This window comes from Pogoniulus pusillus, chromosome 31 (genome assembly GCF_015220805.1).
Source record: "Pogoniulus pusillus isolate bPogPus1 chromosome 31, bPogPus1.pri, whole genome shotgun sequence".
Taxonomy (NCBI): Eukaryota; Metazoa; Chordata; class Aves; order Piciformes; family Lybiidae; genus Pogoniulus; species Pogoniulus pusillus.
In genome coordinates this window covers 5,819,756-5,841,637 of record NC_087294.1, presented here as the reverse complement: position 1 = coordinate 5,841,637, position 21,882 = coordinate 5,819,756, and the positions used below count along the sequence as shown (strand labels likewise).

The following is a 21,882-nucleotide window of genomic DNA, read 5'->3' as shown; positions in this document are numbered from 1 at the left end:
GCAATGTCAAGAGCATTAAAAGGACTCCAGGGACTGATTAGAGCCAAAAGGGAAAGGATTTATGATGGCTAATAAAGTTAAATCTGCAAGAGTTCTCCTTCTTTCCAGCTGCAGGTAACCAGATCTTACAGGAAAAAAGATGCAAATGTTGCAAGTTATTACTGTCCCCTTTGAAAGAAAGCTTACATTTTGCCATGAAGCTCCCCAGTTCACCACAGAGCCTGTGCTGATCTCAAGGCAAGGAAGGCCTGTGCCTTGAGTGAGCAGCAAGGAGCTGGTACCAGCAGGTCTCTTCAGCACATAACACCTGAATGGTCCCCAGGGGGCCTGCACCCTGACTGCACCCATGACACCAGCCTCCAGTCAGCAGCTGGAATGGGGCTGGGGCCCATCATTAAGCACTGCACTGTGCCTCAGCAAGGGGCATGGTCAGGCAGGGAAGGGAAGTTTCTCCCTCTGTCAGTACTGCAAGTCCACATGGGAGAAGATTCAACCAAAGAAGATCCTGCCTCTCGTTCTCAGCCCAGTGTAACATGTGCACCTTTTGCTGAAGAATGCAACCTAACTATGCTCCACAGGACTGCTCCAAAACTTGTTTCATACTCTAACATGCCCAAAAGTTGACAAAATTTTACAGGACATTAATGATTTTCCACATTGAGATACCACCAGCAAGAGAGGGCAAAGGAAAGTGGAGGGCCAAACTTTTTTTAAACTACTGGGAATTTTCTATCTCTATCTAAATTAGATCCACTTTATTGGATCTCAAGTTTTCATTTTCCTACCACCTAATAAGCACAAATACATTATATATGCCCTTTCCATTTAGCCATTATTTCACTGTATTACATCAGATTTAATTTCCTGTGGAAGTATGTAATCTTTTCAGCTGTGACTGCCTCAGAAACTTTTCTGTAATAAGCAGAGCCTCATCCTCCTGCAGGACAATCTTTTACGAGCTGTGGTCCTGCAGATTCGTTTCCTGAAATGTTTGCAATGCTGTATGAGAGCTGGCAAAAGAGGAAAACCAAAATAACACCCAAAGAGTTAAATGAACATGAAAACCTTCGCTTCTGACTCCTACGTTCACTGGTCAAAGGAAATTTCATCTTGATTTAGGTAGATGACAAATCCATGAAGGTTATTACAGCATATCAGAAAACACTTCACACACACAGTCCTTTGCTCTACAGCTCATTAAGGCACAGCAGCAAGGCAGCTGCTTGCTCTTTGTGCCTAGGGAACACAAGAGATCTGCAAGTGGTCACCATTCTTACAATCACCTCTTCCTGCCATCTGCCCTCAGCACTCTGTGAGGTCCCCTCCACTGGCAAAAAACTGCATTCCACCAAAAGAGTGAAAATATCAACCAAGCCACAACCATGCTTTTCTTGATGACATACCCATAATGGTAAGAAAGCAGACCAGATGGCCTGCTGGGTCCTATCCAGACCACTGCCCTTGCAGCACATAAAACTCATCTTCTTCAAACCAGCTTTCTATTACCAAAGTTCTCACACACGCCAAAATAATTTACTCACAAAAACATGTACCAACAAACAATCCCAAGCATTAAAAAATGAAACAACTCAGAAGAAACAAGAGCAAGAGAGATTACTCCTATATTCCTCCTGAAAAGGTGCTTCCCTATGGATGACAGAATAAAAGCACAAAACAGATGATCTGCAAGGGATCACCTGAATGGTACTTGGCCAGCAAAGGGTGGCCACACAGGCATGCTAGGAACCCTGACAGCTCAAGCAGAAGCAGTGCTCTCTCACTTCAAAGAGACATGTCACCTCCAGGAGCTTCTTTTCAAAGTGACCTAGAGGCCAGCCAGATTTGGAAACCTCTTCACCATTCAGCATCCAAGTCAGGAGAATTGTGAACTGCTTTCCCAAGCCGCGCTCAGTCGATTGATGAAGCATGACCTTCCCTCCCTGCTCCCTCTAAGACTTCTGTTTTGCTTTCTCTCTCTTACATCACTGGCGTAGCAGCAAATCAGTCACATTTCTGACAAACACTATCTTCAGAATTAGATATAAAAATGCAGCACATTAAACTCAGATATATACTTTTCCAGCAGTCATCTTCCCTCATCACTTTATAACTTCTGAAGCTAGACAAGCATTTTTAATAATTGAGTCCTCTTTTAGCTTATTTTAGCAATCCATTTCCTTGTAATTCTGTTTTATGCTTGTATCTTTAATACTTAATCTCCAAAAAGTGGCTCATCAGTGAAAAACATTCCATGCAGGAAACATTACTCAAAGACCTCAGTAAAATTCAGCTCCCATCAGCACGAAGAAACATTTTTCCACCAGCTTCAGTGGGAGTTGCATCAGAGCCATAAATCACATAAAGATGCTCCATGTTAACATTTATGTGGTGTGCTACAAACTACTTCAGAACATAAAACAATGATGTAACCACTCTTGTAAAACCAGGTTGCTCATGGTTTTACAGGACCTGAGTGTGTGCTAGCAATTCCAAGTGACAACAGTAGAAAAGAAAAACATGCTAGCTATCAGTGACCTCACATTGTTTGCCTTGTAGATCATAAATTAAATAGCCTCCCTTCACTAAATATGTGTCTCAATCTCCAGTTCCTTATATAGGGTGAGTAAAAAAGGTTTAATGTATGGACTCAGTTGCTAGTGAAATCTTGGTCAAAGATAGTGGGTGATGTAAAGCTAAACATCAAGGGAATAACTGCCATCATCTGGCTGAGTTTGGTAAAATGGAGTTAATTTGCACTTCTTTAGGGATTCACTGGTGTGTGAAATTAATCTAATTTAGATTGACCAGAAACTGAAAATGGAATGAAGGAGAAAAGCAATTAAAGACCTTTCCTAAATGCAAAGCCACTACTCCTTTAAGTGCAGCAACACAGTTAAAGCACAGAACATTTCACACTATTGCTCCTGTCCCCTCCTGCTTGAGGATGAGAATAGTCTGTGTATCTGCCTATCTGCACTGTATAACTTCATCCAAAGGAAACATTAGTAGAATATTTCTAATGATATCTGTAAATAAATACATTTTCAAGTTGAAACCCTTCGCTATGCTGCATACAGACCAGGCCCAGCAGATAAACATCTGCTGGAGCAGCTCAGTGTAATTGATAGTACATGTGGCTTAACGTTTACTTCAATGACTTTTAGCACCTTCATGTTATTGTTTCTGTGTTGTTCCAACAAGCAGTGGTTAATGTAAGATGCAGACGTTTACATACCGTGTAGTTATGAATAACTGGTTCCCAGAGATGTGGCAGTGATAACATTGTCATCATAAGATTCAAAGTAGCTTGCTGTAGATCACATATCAGAAGAGGGTCCCACCTGAAATCATAACAAATCCAGATAGTAAATTCATCATATTCAGAGGTTTACAGCAAGCTTTCCTAAGACATTTGTTTTTACATATTCCTCCTCTGCATGAACAGGGTCTGTGCTCTTCTCAGGCTTAAAGAAAACATTTTGCTGTTCACAATGGCAAGCAAAAGTGCCCTGCTATAGCCAATGTGTTTTGGCCCACAGATCCAGACCAGATTCCAGGCATGCTGCTAAAGCAAGGCAAACTCATTTTCGATGCTAACACAGAAGCTCTCTAGCAGACTGATACACAATTTCAGGTTTCCCATTTGTTGAGTCCTTGCCAAGCACATGATTTTTTCACCAGTGTGTTGCCAGCTTACCTTTATCTTTTGATTTTTAACATTTATTTTTTAGCATTGAAAACCATTGGTTTATATGAACACACAACAACAGAGCTCCCTCATTAACTGTTCTCTGGAGATCAAGGTGTCCTAAGACAGCATCTTTTCCTACGGGTGACTACAGTCACCCTGTCATTGAATCATTGCAAATCACTTGATGGGTGCCTGGTTTTAAATATTTGCTATATATTGTAAGCTGAGAAATGGGGAGGGAAGCTCTCTGGGTTTAGTGAAGCATCTTTCAAAGTGAGAAGGGTGACAAAGCTGCAGAAATGCCTGGAACACAAACCCTATGAGGAGAGGCTGAGGGAGCTGGGGGTGTGCAGCCTGGAGAAGAGGAGGCTCAGGGGTGACCTCATTGCTGTCTACAACTACTTGAAGGGAGGCTGTAGCCAGGTGGGGTTGGTCTCTTCTGCCAGGCAACCAGCAACAGAACAAGGGAACACAGTCTCAAGTTGTGCCAGGGGAGATCTAGGCTGGATGTTAGGAGGAAGTTCTTCCCAGAGAGAGTGATTGGCATTGGAATGGGCTGCCCAGGGAGGTGGTGGAGTCGCTGTCCCTGGAGGTGTTCAAGAAAAGCCTGGATGATCTTGGAGGTCCTCTATGATTCTACCAGCAGCACTGTCTCCAATGACAAGATACATAGTAGCAAACAAACTTTTTTTTTCCAATTTAGGATCCAAAATAAGTATTTTATTACTGAAACAAATGGTAACCTCACAACTGATGGCAAACAACCTAGGTGTGGGCAATCTGAAAGTCAACCACATCAAATAAAAGAAAACCCTCATGGACTGTGTATCCCTAAATGTAGCTAAGTTTGAAAGGAGAATTAAGAAACTCTTGTTAATTGTACTGACTCATCCTGCTATGCATGAGGGTGTGGGTAAAGCTATAAATCAGTTATTGATACAAAAGGCAAATTGATTTGGTTCTGTTTTGAAAAAGTGAATGATATGACTTAGAGGATACACAGAAATGCACCCAGACACATACACAGGCACACCCACAGCAAGAAGTCACGTCAGAGATGAAGCTGGGGCTGTATCTTTTTAAATCAAACCTCCCCAAACAGAAGCTGATCTTCCTCCTGCTCTACAAGCTGCATCTCACCCTAGAGTAAGAGGAAGTCTGGTAAACAACAAAGATTTTTTTTTAAAATATGCTTTTATAAAATTTCAGCTGCAGGTTACATGTTTAAATTAATGCTTCTTTGCCTCTTCAGAACTCCCAAGTGGCTTGGCTCTTGCCTTCATTATGCTTCATTGGCCAGCCACAGTGTCATGAAGTTCACTACCACCATATACATCTTCATTTGCTGCCACCTACATAAGTCAGTGCCTTCTACGACTCCATATTTGGTCTTCAATAACAAGTGTAAGTCTTTGTAAAGTTAGGAAGAACATACTTTGTGGTCTAAATCAAGAACAAAACAGAATCAGACAGAATACATTTAAGTATGCACATACTTAAATGACAGACACTAAAATGAGTTGCTGAGCCACTGCACAGGAACCAGCAGTAGTGAGCAAGATGGTGGAGCAGTAACTCCTAACAGTGCCCAGCAGCAGTCCCAGCTGGCATAAGGCAGGGTGCTCTGCTGGGCCACAACACTAGGATTTCAGCAGTGCTCCCCTTTGTCAGGGAGAGCCCCATCCCTCCCAACAGGCAAGCAGCTCCTCCAGCTCTGCACTGGGGCCAGGGGAGCGCCAACGCTGCCCAACTGCAGCACACTGCTGAGGCTGAGGCACATCTCGTTCATCCAGCTGCCTCCACTCTGTAACCCCAGCAGTGGCTCCTTCCCTTTCACTCACAGGCACCTCTGACTGCTCAAGCAACAGATGGCTCCCTGGGAAATTCGCAGAGGTCTGATGTAAGTGAATCCAGCTGGGGGCTCCCAGTAGGTGCATGGTTGTTTAGCCTAGAGAAGAGGAGGCTCAGAGGTGACCTCATTGCTGTCTACAACTACCTGAAGGGAGGCTGTAGCCAGGTGGGGGTTGGCCTCTTCTCCCAGGCAACCAGCAATAGAACAAGGGGACACAGTCTCAAGTTGTGTCGGGGGAAGTCTAGGCTGCATGTTAGGAGGAAGTTGTTGGCAGAGAGAGTGATTGGCATTGGAATGGGCTGCCCAGGGAGGTGGTGGAGGCACCGTCCCTGGGGGTCTTCAAGAAAAGCCTGGATGAGGCACTTAGTGCCATGGTCTGGTTGACTGGCTAGGGCTGGGTGCTAGGTTGGACTGGATGATCTTGGAGGTCTCTTCCAACCTGGTTGATTCTATGCATGTGTTGGCTGACACAGGGAGAACCAACCATAGCATGCTGGTAGGGCTGCACCACCAAACGTGCTGGGGACCAAACGTGCTGGCTGCAGGCGCTCGCAGTGCAGCCAAAGCACTAGACAAAACTGCTAGTGCTTCTGACCTAACACACGAGGCCTTCAGAGCATAGACATGAGAGAACCACTCGCCTGCCTGCACAGTTCTGCCAGGAAACACACTCAGAGGGCATTGCAGAAATGCCAAAAGATGGCCAGGTATTTGCATTCTCAGATACACAGAGGTAGGACAGAATAAGAAAGCATTATCTAGATTTGTTGGACAGCTTTGACTTGCAAAGGACAATTAGAATTTTCAAGGAGCATTCATCCCCTAAGCCTTCACATCCAGGCTTGATGTTACAAAGGAGTTTCTCTAAACCAGCCATTTTTCTGAGTGTTAAATAGATCTATTCTATTGAACTGCTTACATTGTGCTTCCTACTAACTCAGATTTACCTACAAAAGCAATTCTTTCTCAGGTCATTGAAAGCTTAAAAAGAGTCTTCTCTCCCAGAGCAACCATTTGTACCTTCCTCCTCACAAAAGGATGCAGCTAAACATGGGGACACAGTCTCAAGTTGTGCTGGGGTAGGTATAGGCTGGATGTTAGGAGGAAGTTGTTGTCAGAGAGAGTGATTGGCATTGGAATGGGCTGCCCAGGGAGGTGGTGGAGGCACTGTCCCTTGAGGTCTTCAAGAAAAGCCTGGATGAGGCACTCGGTGCCATGGTCTGGTTGACTGGCTAGGGCTGGGTGCTAGGTTGAACTGGATGATCTTGGAGGTCTCTTCCAACCTGGCTGATTCTGTGATTTTATCATTCTATGGTCACCTGCCCTCAATAGAAAATACACTAAGATCTGCAACTCACTCTTTCTGCTTACAGATTCTTTTGGAGTAATTTAATCCATCTGTCCCTAACAACTGCACCTAATAACCTAACCTGCATCACTTCATTTTCCTTCCAAAAAAGCTACCAGAACTTTTTAGGTAATTAACTTAAACACTTTTCCTTAGTTTTTTTTCTTGCTGCTCATTAATGGTCTTGTTGGAAAATGAATAAACCAGAAGTCCTACATCACCACATGACTCAAAAAGAATGACCACAAAGTAGCTATGCTGTGAACAGAAAGATATTGCAATACATGGAGGCAAGTGAAGTGCAGCCTTTCATCTCTAGTGAATCAGTAGCCATTGCCAGCTACCACTGGCTTCCTGCTGTTCAGTGTCCCGTCGGAAGCCAGCTCGCAATGCTCCATTTGATTCTCTTCTGCTCAGATCTCCTCACTGAATCTTTAACCTATTCTTTGGCCAGGTCAAAGTCATGGTCTAGATTTTCAAGGACACAAGTTAATGCTCCATTTTCAGCGCTTGCTGCCTCTGTGCCCACAGTTGAGATGCAGGGATCTCAGAGACTGTGTAGGAGAAAGGCAAACCTGCTCAAAGCAAGCCACTTCTGGTAGAGTGCAGAAGCATGGACTAAGCAGTTGACAACTCATGAACCTGACAACTTTCAAGATCTTTCACAAAGTTCCTTCTGACAGAGACTTCTTAGAATCATAGAATCAACCAGGTTGGAAGAGACCTCCAAGATCATCCAGTCCAACCTAGCACCCAGCCCCAGCCAGTCAACTAGACCATGGCACCAAGTGCCTCATCCAGGCTTTTCTTCAACACCTCCAGGGATGGTGACTCCACCACCTCCCTGGGCAGCCCATTCCAATGCCAATCACTCTCTCTGCCAACAACTTCCTCCTAACATCCAGCCTAGACCTCCCCTGGCACAACTTGAGACTGTGTCTCCTTGTTCTATTGCTGGTTGTCTGGGAGAAGAGACCAACCCCACCTGGCTACAGCCTCCCTTCAGGTAGTTGTAGACAGCAATGAGGTCACTCCTGAGCCTACTCTTCTCTAGGTGGCTAAACAACCCCAGCTCCTTCAGCCTTGAACACCTCCAGGGACGGTGACTCCACCACCTCCCTGGGCAGCCCATTCCAATGCCAATCACTCTCTCTGCCAACAACTTCCTCCTAACATCCAGCCTAGACCTTCCCTGGCACAACTTGAGACTGTGTCCCCTTGTTCTGTTGCTGGTTGCCAGGCAGAAGAGACCAACCCCACCTGGCTACAGCCTCCCTTTCAGTGAGAAAGAAACAGCACAGTCCCAAAAACACATACAGCAATTGCAAGTCCTAGAAGAGCCTCTTTAAAGTAAAGGCAAAGTCTTTCTAGGTGAAGCAGAAGCATGGAAGCCATTGTGAAATCTGCAAATAGAAATTATATAGAGGGTATTTAAGTATGTGGTTCTAGCAATTATGGAAATAGCTAGTGTTGACAGGAATACACTGGGGGCCCAGCACTTGAAATCTTGGTGGGAGAAAGATTTGGCACTGAACATGCAAATCAATATAGCTTCTGCAGAAAGACAGGACTGTAAGAAAACACACACAGTTCTTGTCTGAACTGTTTGTTTTCTGTGGCTAGACAGTGGTAATCTCCACTGCCATCAATTAAGACCTTTGTTTTCACAAGCAGTATTTTAAGAAAAGGCAAACATTAGGCACAGTTAGAAAAATTAATGGAAGCTGAAAGGTAATTGTTGCCATCAACATATCTGCACATAAATGTGCCATTGCTTCTGAAAACCAAGTCTTACCAATCTTTAGGCTATTCTAAAACTATTATTTATACATGCTAAACTACCAATAACCTACTCTCTCACCCCAAGGAACTCCTGTCTTACAATGAAGTACAGCAGTGAAGAAGCAAATATGCAGTCTTTCACGTTAAAAATATTCACAGTATCACAGTATCATCAGGGTTGGATGCACACAGCACAGATGCACCAAGAGAGCTGAAGACCTGCACAGACAGAGTTTAAAGTCCATAAATACTCATCAGATTGTCTCTGACATGATATACTCCACCAGCACTACTGATACATTAATCAGATGTATTGTTCTTTTCCACACTATGGCTTGCTTTGACCTTTCTCCTTTTTGACTGTTATTTTTCTTTAATCTTGCCTCTCATTTTCATGACTGTTAAGCGATCACAAAATATATTGAGAGTGACAGACAGTAAACATCACTGGAGGCTGTTGTGCTTGGACTGCAATGTGGATGACCATCCAGAGGCTGGCATACGAGCTCAGAGGAAGAAGGTCACTTGAATATCCGACCTTCAAAGAGCAGAGCTTTTGAAAAGCCATCTCAGAAGTCAAGATCTAACACCAAAATTAATTCATGTTCATTTCTATTTCTATGCCAGATGCAGCAATGGAACTTTCATTTCAAAGAACAAAAGGTATTAAACCGCCTGCGTTGTCAAATGCAACAGTAGATGCTTGGGCTATGAAAGCATGAGAAGAAAACACTGTTCCCTAACATCACAAGTAGAGGTGAAAGACATGCAGGAAAAGACAGCCAGAGAGTCAGACTAAAAAAGTATAAAGAGATCTGATCGCTAATCAGAGACAGAAACCCATCTGAGAGTCGCAACTGTCTCTGCAGGCTCTGAAAGACAGAATTAAATTGACTTAGTACTATAGTAAAAAATGAATCTAATTAGCTGACATTAAGCAGGATAAGTCTGTGGTACCGTGTTGCTCTGACAAACTGTCTCCAGAAGGGCAAGGGGAAGGTAAAATTGTGTTTTTCAGGATGAGGTTGCAGCTGTGCACTAAGACAGAAGGTAACAGCACGTCTGCTTGTTGGTGCTGGACATTTCATCTCCCACTATAAAAGGATGGTATGTGATGAGCCAGAAATGTGAGTTTCAGACTGTGCACATTTATTCATATGGTTGTGCAGCTTCATCTCTTTCTAGTGCTGTCATTCATGTGAAGGAGAGAGCCTCAGTATAACCTCTGGCAGTCTTTTTTCCAGCTGCTCTCAGCCAGAGCCATCCCCTAGAAAACCTGCAACACTCCAGGTGCAATTTTTTAACTTTTGTTTGTACGAGGGCACATTGGTCCTGAGTTGGAAAAATGAGATCTGTGCAGGAGGCAGTTTCTGTGCCAGCCTGGCAGGCTGCCAGATCTGCCAGCTGCTGTGTACTTATTGTCATTGTTATGGAGTCACCCCCAGCATCCTTGCTCTGCTCCTAGCATCTACCAAGAAGACTTCTGCCACCTTCCCTACCTGACAAGCAATCTACAAGTCACGGTGCAGACTGCAAGCAGAGTGCTGGTGGTTGACAGAGAATCAGGCACACAGGAACCATGGCCATAATCTAAAGGCACACAGTGACAACTGAAGAACTGATGGTAACACGCATAAAAGATACAAATGAAGTGTCTCCCCAAGGATGACCTGAAGGAAATGGAAGAACCCATTTCAAAGCAAGAGTGCCATACGTGTGAGAATTAGCAAGCCTAGTCTTCTCGTGCCTCCTTCTATTTAACAATAAGTTTAGTTCTGGGGAAAGGCATCTCACTGCTGCTGCTGGAAATTCTGCTTATTTCAAAGCCAGCGTACGCCTCCCTGGCTGTGACAAAAGAAGCCACTCCTCATATCACTTATACAAATGCCTCAGCTCTGTCACACCAGTACCAAGGCAGATTCACCAGGTGAGACAGAGAGCCTTTTGCCATCCCATTAGGAAGTCATCAGGGAGGTGTTCATCACATGACACAACTGCAAAGCAACATAAGCTCTCAGTTTAGGCTGTCGGTGCTGCTCTTCCTGACTCCTCTCACCTGGATCATATCTCTGCTGTGTGACCTTGTACAGCAGTTCCCAGATTTTAAGAGCGAGACCCACAGATTGTATTCCCTTCTCCAGAACCACATTAATCACCTTATTTAATGACTTCTGCTGATAAACCACCCTGCATACCTAACCATCCTCCCCAGTGGTTGCATCTAGAGTAATAAATTAAAGATGTCCTTTCCCACACCCTGCCACAGTGTAATCCACCAGCAGAGACAAAGGCACTGAGAACACCACCTAGCATTTAGGGATGGAAACCAGCAGGAATTAAGAGACCTCAGTTATGCTTGCCATTTGATGAGTGATCTTGAATGTCTCAATCTCTGTTTTCTCAGAGTTACAGAGAATAATGATATTTCTTTTCAGCTACACTGACAACTACAGATACAAGACACTCCTTATAACTAGTATGCATCCACATAACTTATTACTGTATACACAACTGCTTTCAGCTAAACAAACGTTGGTACAAGCAGAGAACACATGATTTTGTAGTATTAATTCTTAATTATTTCACTCTCTTCCAGGAAACTCAAGTCCACAGCTGAGCACGAATAAAGACACAAGATCTTCATGATAAGAAAAGCAAAACAATGGCCTGACATGACCTAAGGAAAGCACAGGATGCTGCCCCCCCCACCCCAGAGTAGAAATCTCCTTATTCCAAAACTTCCTTTCAAGTGTTCTGAATACACTACTAAACAAAGAAACAAGAACTTCACTTTTGCAAAGCAGCAACGGTTTTTAAAGTACAACCATCTGACATTGACCCACACATCTCCCCCCAGATCACTGTGCTTTTATGTTAGAGGGGACCTTTACACTTCAGAAACAAAGTTATGTCTGAATCACAACACAAAGACACACGTCATAAGCTTCAGATATGCCAAAAGCTTCACTGGAAAAAGGCTTGCTGAAGGTTTAACACGGAGCTAAAGGCTCACACAGTACGGCAAGGCTGACCTCTGAGCTGCTAAGAGATGTTTGGTGCTGGGAGTGCTACCGGCTCATAGAAATTGAGAAACACTCAGTTCTCTGCTGCACAGATTTAATAGTTGACCATGGAGAGCATTTCACAATCTGAGTCTTGTGATAACACTTCTTTCCTCTCTTCATCTATATAAATTCAGTCTGTCTGAAGATGTAAAGACAAGGAACCCTATATCTTCACAGAAGACTTTAGCTGTTACCACAGAGGAAATAATAGCTGCTATAATCAAAAAAACCCCAAGCAAACAAACAAACAAACATGTATCACACAATTCCAACATTTTGCCATTTCCACACAGCTTCCTGCCCAGAAAATATTCTCAAAGGAATAAATCTGCCTTCCTCCCAAGAACTCTTTTGTAGCTGTGTTTACTATGTTGAAAAAGCCTGTAATCACAGGCTGTGTGTAATGTCACTCCGGTGTCTACCTGTCTGTCTTCCCCTAACTATTTCCCTACAGATATTTAACCAAGAGGTAGCAATCTCAGAATTATTCTGTTGCCAGAAACTCCTTCCAATTCCAGCTTGTGCTCAAAGAGGCAAGAGGTCAGCATCTGTATTAAGGGAGAAACCTTCCATACTGCCACATAAGACAGTACAGAATCCATAGGTGAAAGAGATGCGCAGAGATGTAAAAGGAGGTTGGAAGATGAGGTTCACAACTACAGGTGCACCAGTACAGCTAAGTGGGAAAGGAAGAAAGTTTGAGTACTGCAGAATGCTCTGAAAAGCATGCCTTCAACGTGGTTTTGGACAACTCCCATCACCTTCATAGAATAGAATCATAGAATCAACCAGGTTGGAAGAGACCTCCAAGATCAGCCAGGCCAACCTAGCACCCAGCCCTAGCCAGTCAACCAGACCATGGCACTAAGTGCCTCATCCAGGCTTTGCTTGAACACCTCCAGGGACGGTGCCTCCACCACCTCCCTGGGCAGCCCATTCCAATGCCAATCACTCTCTCTGACAACAACTTCCTCCTAACATCCAGCCCAGACTTCCCCAGACACAACTTGAGACTGTGTTCCCTTGTTCTGTTGCTGGTTGCCTGGGAAGAGACCAACCCCCCACCTGGCTATAATGTCCCTTCAGGTAGTTGTAGACAGCAATGAGGTCCCCCTGAGCCTCCTCTTCTGCAGTCTGCACACCCCCAGCTCCCTCAGCCTCTCCTCATAGGGTTTGTGTTCCAGGCCCCTCACCAGCTTTGTCACCCTTCTCTGGACACCTTCCAGCACCTCAACATCTCTCTTGAATTGAGGGGCCCAGAACTGGACACAGCCTGCCGTCAGGAGAGCTGCCTTAGCAGCACCGATGTGACCCAGCCAATGTGTCCTGGCCACCATTTCACAAGCCAGACCTTTGCCTCCTTTCACAGAGCAGCTTGAGCACAGCCAGGGACTGCACCCAGAAGACAGGCACTTACAGGAAGTTGGGGTTCATTATTTCTGCTGCATACCTAAACCTACTGTATCTGGGCAGATGCAGTACTGAAGGAGCAGAAAAGCAGGAGTGGGAAGTTTCTCAAATACACACATGTACTATCACCTCACAGCAATGCTTCCATGACCTTCTCTCCCACCAGTCTTCCATCTTTGACCTGAACTTGAATGTCAGAGCTATAAGTAAAGACATCTAAAAGCACCAACTGGGTGATAGCCCTGCTAGAGTTGTTTTTGGAGCCGAGCTGTTTTTGGAGCCTGGTGTGCAGCTGCTTCAGACCAAGTGTCCAGCCCTCTCCATGACGCCCTGCCACATCCAGGCACTCCCAAATAGTCTCTCCTGAGTCTCGTATTAGTGTTGCAAAAATCCTCAGCTGCAGACAGTTTGATTCCTCCATATCCTATACCCAGTACTCACTGTATGTTTAAAAACAGTAACCCAGGCATACTTCCACACTTTAGAGACTTCACATTCAGGAGACAAACCAATAAGCAGCACCTGCAGTGTATTTTTTAGAGATACACATCACCCAAAAGGAGTTGTGGAAACGCTTGCTGCTTTATGTCCTCTATCCACAGACGTTCAAGGCTGAGATTTGGGAATATGAATCTTTGGAAATGCCAGATTGTTGAAGAAAGACTGGGAGAAGAGTCTAGAGGTTAGATAGTAGAAACAGGAGTCCTGGTGAGCTATTTAAAGTGAGCTGTTTAACAGGTAATTAACCACACGTGGTGAAGGCTCTTGTGTTCTCCATACTAGGAACCACTGTCAGCTGCTTACACATGCTTCTCTAGCACTGAGCATGAAGATGAACATGGGCATTGACAAGGATTAGAGCCCACAGGCATCACTGAACCACAGAACATTAGGGGTTGGAAGCAACCTTGAAAGATCATTGAGTCCATCCCCCCCTGCAAGAGCAGGATCACCTAGAGTAGGTCACACAGGAACACGTCCAGGCATATTTTGAGTGTCTACAGAGACAAAGACCCCACAGCCTCTACGGGCAGCCCATTCCAGCTTTTTGACACTGTCACAGTGAAAAAGCTTTTCCTGAATTTCTTGTGAACGGAGAGGCCTACAGCCTAACTATCCATCCATCATGAGATGGATGGTCTGAGTTCAGGATCTGTATCTCCTTGGGAAAAAGTTAGGAAGCTTCCACCACTTCAGCATCTCTTGTGGAGCCTTCCAGGGAAGCAGGCAATACAATGTTTGAAATATCCTGAAGCCCTCAGCGAAAAGCTCCTGCTTTGAAAACAGCAGGAGAGAAGCCATGAACAAAGGTAGACACACACACCCCTGAGTACTCATCACAGCTGCAAAGAAAATCTTGCAAACCTGAAGCAGTAAGATATTGTCTCTGCAAGTCTGTCACAATTGGCTGTTTAACCAAAGTGTAACAACAAATCTAAACGTGACAGACCAACTTCACTGCTGCCCTGTGGAAAAGCCAGGCATCTGCTAAAAAAACATGCTTATGCTGTTGCCACCACAACACAGAAAAGTGGCATCAGCAGAGGTGAATTATAACCAGCAGCTCTGGAATTCTAATCTCAATTTGCTGTGATTTTAATTGATGCAACTTGTGATACATCTTATATGTGTCACAGCTTATACTAAACCATATACAGGCATTGCTGATACTCTGAAATAGATGATTCTGCTTCCACTTCTGCAATTCAGACAAGGTGGACTTTCACCTGCTAGTGAGAGGGGAAATACTTGAGTAGGTAGAAGTGCAACTACAAGAAATAGCTTGCAGTTGAAAGACAGATGACAGTAGGATGTATCATATAAGCAGAATATTTTGGAAGTCTAACATTTTCCTTCCTAGTGATGTAATATGGACAACAGATGGGTTTTTAAATGCAGCTCGTGGTACAACTTAGCATGTGTGAAGGAAAATAATTTGGAGTTCACAGGGAACAAGAGCAGATTGTTCTATGGATCCAGGTGGTGTCATTCCAACAGCCTTAAACTCCCCTGTAAAACACTCTAAAAGCAGAACAGCAATAGACCCCAAATTCCCCACACTGGCCCCAGCCCAATAAGCCATTCCTATAGTATATCAGCACATGCTTAACTTCAGAAGCACATGCAGGACCAGTAATTCCATTATGAATTAGGAATCTGACCAAAATTAGTTTCATTAAGGGGTTTTGCTAATCAAGCACCAGATCTATCTAGCAGGTATGAATGGACTTTGCTTTACACTGGGTCTGTATGCTACATTTTCCACCTGCTACAGTATTTTCTTCATTTGCTAAGCAATGCACTCACCCAACTGCCCAAGATGGGCCTGGCTGTGAGTAGGAGGCATCCAAGCAACAAAGCATACAACAAGCAGAAAGGACTGTCAATATGCACAACATTCTCCTGAGTATGCCAGAAGCATCACTAACAACACAGAGGAAAAAACAAGATAAGCAGTACCAAAAATCAGTTTAATTTCTCAAATTCCTCCTAAGCATTAAGATAGCAAACAAGGGGAGGGAAATGGAAAAAAAAACAACACCAAAACCACAAACAAAACAAAAACACCCAAACAAACAATGAAACCCAAAATCAAACTGTGGCAGAGAGAAAACAAGGCCTCACATGGGCTGCTTTCTCCCAGTGCTGAGGTCCAAGCCTGACCAGCGTGACATTGGCAGCTGGGAACTTTGGGGCATCATGGCTCCATGGCATCACCTGCCTCTCAGCCACTGGAGTATGACTGTGAAAAGCCTGTAAGATCTGAGAGTGTAGCAGTGATGATTAACATGTTCTTAGAAATGTCCACCAGTGAGAAGTATGTGTTGTTAGTGAGTGAATGTGGTAAAGGTTACATGCACAGTGTAAATCTAGCCTCATCTATGGGTGTCCTCAACAGTCACAGAACCACATGGAATCAGAAAATGTCAGGGGCTGGAAAGGACCTCAAAAGATCATCCAGTCCAACCATGGTATGCTGATGAAAACACATGCTTTTCCACACCAAAACAGAAGGTGGTTGTGGCAAGTACAAATACATAGGGTTAACAACTCAAAGTTGGCTACCTGAAATAGCCTCCCACAAGCTCACAGAGACGCAGAATGTTAGGGGCTGGAAGGATCAAAAGATCATCCAGTCCAACCCCCCCTGCCAGAGCAGGATCACCTACACCAGATCACACAGGAACACACCTAGGCAGGTCTTGAATATTTCCAGAGAGGGAGACTCCACAGGACAGCCTGTTCCAGTGTTCTGTCACCCTCACAAGGAAAAAATTCCTCCTCATGTTTCCATGAGACTTCCTATGCCTCAACTTCCACCCACTGCCCCTTGTCCTGTCATTGGGCATCAACAAAAAGAGCCTGGCCCCATCCTCTTGGCACTCACTCCTTACATAAACATTCATGAGGTCACCTCTCAGTCTCTCTCCAAGGTGAAGAGCCCCAGCTCCTTCAGTCTCTCCTTGTAAGAGAGATGTTCCATTTCCTTAATCATCTTTGTTGCTCTGCACTGGACTCTTTCAGTTAGTTCCCTGAGGTCCTTCTTGAACTGGGAGGCCCAGAACTGGACACAATACTCTAGATGTGGCCTCACCAGGGTAGAGTAGATGGGGAGGAGAACCTCTCCCAACCTACTAACCCCAGCCCTTCTAATACACCCCAGAATGGCACTGGCCTTCTTGGCCACAAGAGCACACTGCCAGCTCATGGTCAACCTCCCATCCACTAGGACTCAAAGATCCTCTTCCCCTTCGTTGCCTTCCAACAGGTCAATCCCCAACCTATACTGACTCCTACCAACACCTCCGATTCCCACACACGCTTACAGAGCTCAGTCACAACACCCCCGCTCCGGAGGGAAATAGGTTTTCCTCAAATACAGAGGGACAGATGTCATCTGGCATGAATTAGGGACACTTCCAGGCTGTCCCTGGTGCTGATGCACACCTGTCCAAAGATTCAGTACAGGCAAGGCTGGAGGCATCCCCAAGATCACTCTCCTAGTTTATGAAGTACTGATGTGCCCTCTAGACCCCAAAACATTTAGTGGTATCCCAAACAGCTACCTTAAACAAGACTTTGCTCAGGCAGTTATCTTTTGAACTTCAAAATGCAGATTTCAGCAAGTTGCAAGAGTAAAACTGGCAGGTTCTGCATTGCCCATATGCACCCTCTCAACAGAAGTATCTCTTCCCTCCACTCTGCAAAGCTGCCGCTCACCCTAAGACTCACCACAACACAGTCTTGCATTACAGATTTCCACCTTGACATTGACCAACTTGTTTGGGAGGAAAATGCACCCTTTTTGTAAACACAGTACTGAACATCTGGATCCTGATCCATGCATGTTGCCCTTCCCTAATTCCTTAGCTGCTGACTGTACCTTAGCTGAGCTATTTTTGCTCTTAAGTAGACAGAAATGGACTCCAAAACAGTGTGTAGCTTGACTTCTGCAATGACTTGTATGATCTATTATAGCATAAATACTAGGAGCAGAGGTTTTTATAGTAAACAGCACAAGGAATGGTAGCTCTGAGAATGGTCACTTAAAAACTGACACACAAAGAAAGAAAACTAAGGTTCAAATCCAACAGTCAGTGATAGCACTAGACCCCTACTGGCTCTCTATACAAGAAGGATGTGGACAGGGTGGAAAGGGTACAGAGGATGATCAGAGGACAGGAAGAGCTGTCATGTGAAGGAAGGCTGAGAGAACTGGGTTTGCTCAGCTTTGAGAAGAGAAGGCTTAGGGGAGATCTCATAACCATGTAGTAGTACATAAAGGCTGGCTATCAAGAGGAGGGAGACTCCCTTTTTACAAGGAGTCAGATGGTAAAGACAAGGGGCAATGGGTACAAGTTGCTACTGGGGCGATTCAGACTGGATGCCAGAAGAACATTTCAGCATTCAAACTATTAGACAACAGAATCAATTACACAGACTCCCAAGGCAGACAGTGGCTTCTCCTGCATTAGACAGTATCGAGGCCCAGCTTGACAGGGTCTTGAGCCATCTCATTTAAACTATATGCTTACCCTGAAAGGTTGAACTAGATGATCCTTGAGGTCCCTTCCAACCTAGTATTCTATGAATCCATAGCAGAATCCAGCACCTATCTATAGGAAATCTCTGTAAGATAAGGAAGGCAGAAATACTGCATGATGATGGTATTTTTGTGCCTAACTCAAACAGATGAATAACATCACGTGTAAATCAGTAAGGTGTTGAGAAAGGAATCTTATTCCAAACTCAGGAATTGTGTAGTAGAATTGGGGATTGAAGATCTCAAGTCCCTGCCTAGCCTGCTAGTTGCTAGACTATATTTTCTTTGGTAGAGAATTCAGCAAACACAAGTTAGCTGTGTAGTGTTGTGCTTGTCTGACCACACATCACAGACAGTAAAACATGGCACCTTAATAAACTAAGAGGTTTATTCCATGCATGTGGTGCTGTCATTTTTACATTCAAATCTCAAGTGCAAACACATTCATTAAAAGCAGTTTTACATGTGAAATAAACCATACTTTGAAGCACAGTGTCATTCTAGCCTTCAGAGTAGCTGCCCAAGCAAGCACACTCCATGCAGATAAACCAAATCTTTCATACTGCACTCAGAAAACCAAATTCCATTCAGAAAGCAAATTTTCACTAAAGTCATTGAGAAGGGTCAAAGTCAGGGTCACCTGAGTAAAGAAAGATAAAACACACATTTTTGAACAGCCAAACAAGCTCTCTACAACACAGAAGTGTTGTTGCATTGGTGCCTCCAAAGAAACATGTACGATGGCAACACCGCTGCAGTGTGGAACTCACCTTGGTAAGACTGATGGTGCATTCAACCCGCTCCCCACAGCCAGTCTTGTCTACAGCTGCAGACAAGCCTTTGCTTCTCACCTCCACAAACACCACAGCCATTGTGACTTGTGATCTCTCTCTACCAAAGCAGCAGCATGCTCACATGGGACAGGCTGTGTGGGACTACAGCACAACCAGGCAAGGAAATCCATTCCTGAGGCAGGAGCCAAGACCACATACCTGCTCAGGATGTATTTTATACAAATTTCAGTATTACCTAAGGGCTGATTTCTCACATAGAGTAGCTTAGGGGAAGGCACAGAATGTTTGTGTTTCAGTAAGACAAACTGGAGATCATACACACAAGACTCATAGCATAACCAGAGCTAAGAGAAAGTAAGGCTGTAACAATGAGATGATTCTATTAAAACTCTGCAATCTTAATCTATTCAGACTAAAACTTTGTTTTTATCAGCCTGGCTGTACATTCATCTTCTTTCTTGAAAAACATGCTTCAATCTAGGAGAAGACTTCTTGCAGATGGACTGGCAATGAAATATAAATACAACATGAAACATGACAAATGTAATGTGGAATGTGTTTCCCTCCTTTACTCATTGAAGCATAGCTCCCACCTAGGCATTTTCATGCTGAGCAATCCTTGTAGTTAAATAATTAGTGCAAATTTAATCTTTTTTTAACTTGCTAAAATGGTGAAACAGAGGTGGTAATTATTTCAAGGTTTGCTGCAATACAGAAACAACTTGATAACCAGAAGATACTTCTGGGTTTGAAGGGACAGGTCACTGCCTGCACACATAGCTACATCCCCTTCCCACTCAACCATCACCGCCACTCGCAGCAATTACTTCCTTTCATCTGGCAGCCCCATAGTTGCCTTGGACTCTGCTCACTCAGATCACACTTATTTCAACAAAAACTCCACCCAGAAAGCAAGGCCAGCCCATACCTCCCACAGCAGGTGGTGAACAATCCTTGCTCCCCACGGGTGTCAAGCCCAGCAGTGCCTGTGTGCCGTGGCTCCAGCCTGTGCCTGCACAGACACAGCTCACCGCCTGGCAGCCCTCAGCCCATCCCCATTCAGACCCCAGCCAAGGCCAGCAGGTACAGGCTATTGGCAGACAATGTAACACAGCAGACAGCCAACATCCCCCTTTGCAGCTATGTTCATCTCATGGACTCTACCAAAATGTGGGGTGAAAACTCCCTGGGACTCCAGTGCTCCCTCCTACCTTCCTGGCCTTGGGCATTTCAGCTCTTTACAAAGCAATAAGGACTTATCCATAAAAGTAAGAGAAATTCAAGTCCATTACTCTTAAACCCTCCTAGTTAACCAGATAGGGAAAAAAATTGTGCCCATGTTACTACTAATAGCGTGCACAAAAATGTCAACAATAATATAACATTCACCTGCATTAAGCAAGTAGTGGAGCTGCAGAAGGGACATAAGTATTAGCAAGCCAAAACCCAATACAGACTCAAAAGTAAAGACTACAGGAATGGGCTGCCCAAGGAGGGGTTGTGGAGTCTCCCTCTCTGGAGATATTCAAGACCCGCCTGGACGCGTTCCTGTGTGATCTGTTATGGGTGATCCTTAGATGATCTCTCCAGGTCCCCTCCAGCCCCTAACCTTCTGTGATACTGTGTACTGGAGCTGCTACAAACAGAATGCATGTGATGAACTCTATTTGGTTATCACCATGCAGATTCAGGAAAAGGTCTTACTCCACCGACCAGATCTGGCTGTCCTTATGCACCACTGCTTAGATCCCCCAGCTCTCAGCTTCTGCCAGTGTAACAGTATGTTGGTGGCTCAGTGGAAGCAGCAGTAGCCAAAACAGCAGCCGAAGCCAGCGGGAGAAGGGGGGAGAACAAACTGTGCTTCTAGACATTAAGTTCTTGATGCTCCAATGAAATTATATTAATTTATCTATTGTTGCCATTTATGTGGCCTATCCCTGGAATGTTCATTTCTCCCCTATGTCTGAGCTAGAGGATCAGCTCAAACGGCCACACAGTAACATCACTACATAGAACTAAGTCATTCAGAACAACAAATGAAAATTCTCCTGAAAACTGGAATTTGCTGTTAAGTTCTCATAAAAATAGCAAGCTCCTCCTGAAGGATGCTGCACTGACAGTCCATGAGAAATCCTGCATTTCTTTGGAAGATAAAGACATAATGAGAACACTGCAGCCCCCACTTCCTTGTAGTGCCTTTTGGGCATCCCTTGGCCATGACCTGAATGGCCTCCCATGTGAGAAAATACATGCTTCCATCTGTGCTTGCTCATCTCCTGCTCTCTGCGCTGTGATTATCAGCTGTGGTGCTGCCTACAGAAGCCACTTACAGATGTAACTGTTTCTCATGACAGCATTTCAGCTCTTGTCTGTAGCAATGAATATTCACCCTCTGCGTACCTAAGCACGCAGGGTTAATGTTTAAGGAAACACCACAGATATCAGCACTCATTCTTATTTGTTGCTAATAACAGTAAGAGGCTCAGAATACAGCAGTAAACAACCCCACACAACAGTTCACAGTTACTTATCTATATAACTCACAGTTATAGATGAAAGGAAGGGAAAATATAGAATTATTTGGCCAAAATGAAAAGGAACAGGACAGTTCTAAGGGGAATTCAGGAGCACTAAACCATTCCTTTCCTAAAAAATCATTATTCCCACTCCTTTCCCAACAAGTCATCATACTCACTCCTTTTCCAAAGATCTGTTATTCTCACATCTCTATTTCCTGATATTTAGTATTTGTATCCATGCTACTAAAGCTAAAACTCAGCCCTGGCTTAACAACTCAGCATGACTTTGAAGATTAAAACTGAGTAATTGTCAAGGAAATATCACTAAAGGAAGATTTAACTTAAAATCAATTGCTTTTATTCTAATGTATCCATAC

General features: G+C 44.3%; 1 protein-coding gene across 8 annotated transcripts in view; it reads right to left on the bottom strand.

The window, feature by feature from the left end:
- The window catches only part of HIVEP2 (HIVEP zinc finger 2), a 187,511-nt gene that overhangs the window by 144,873 nt on the left and 20,756 nt on the right, over window positions 1-21,882 (bottom strand). For all 8 annotated transcript variants that reach the window (XM_064169424.1, XM_064169423.1, XM_064169427.1 and 5 more), the window contains one exon: window positions 3,236-3,341. The gene's annotated coding sequence lies outside the window, so the exon portion shown is untranslated. The remainder of the gene's footprint in view (window positions 1-3,235; window positions 3,342-21,882) is intronic.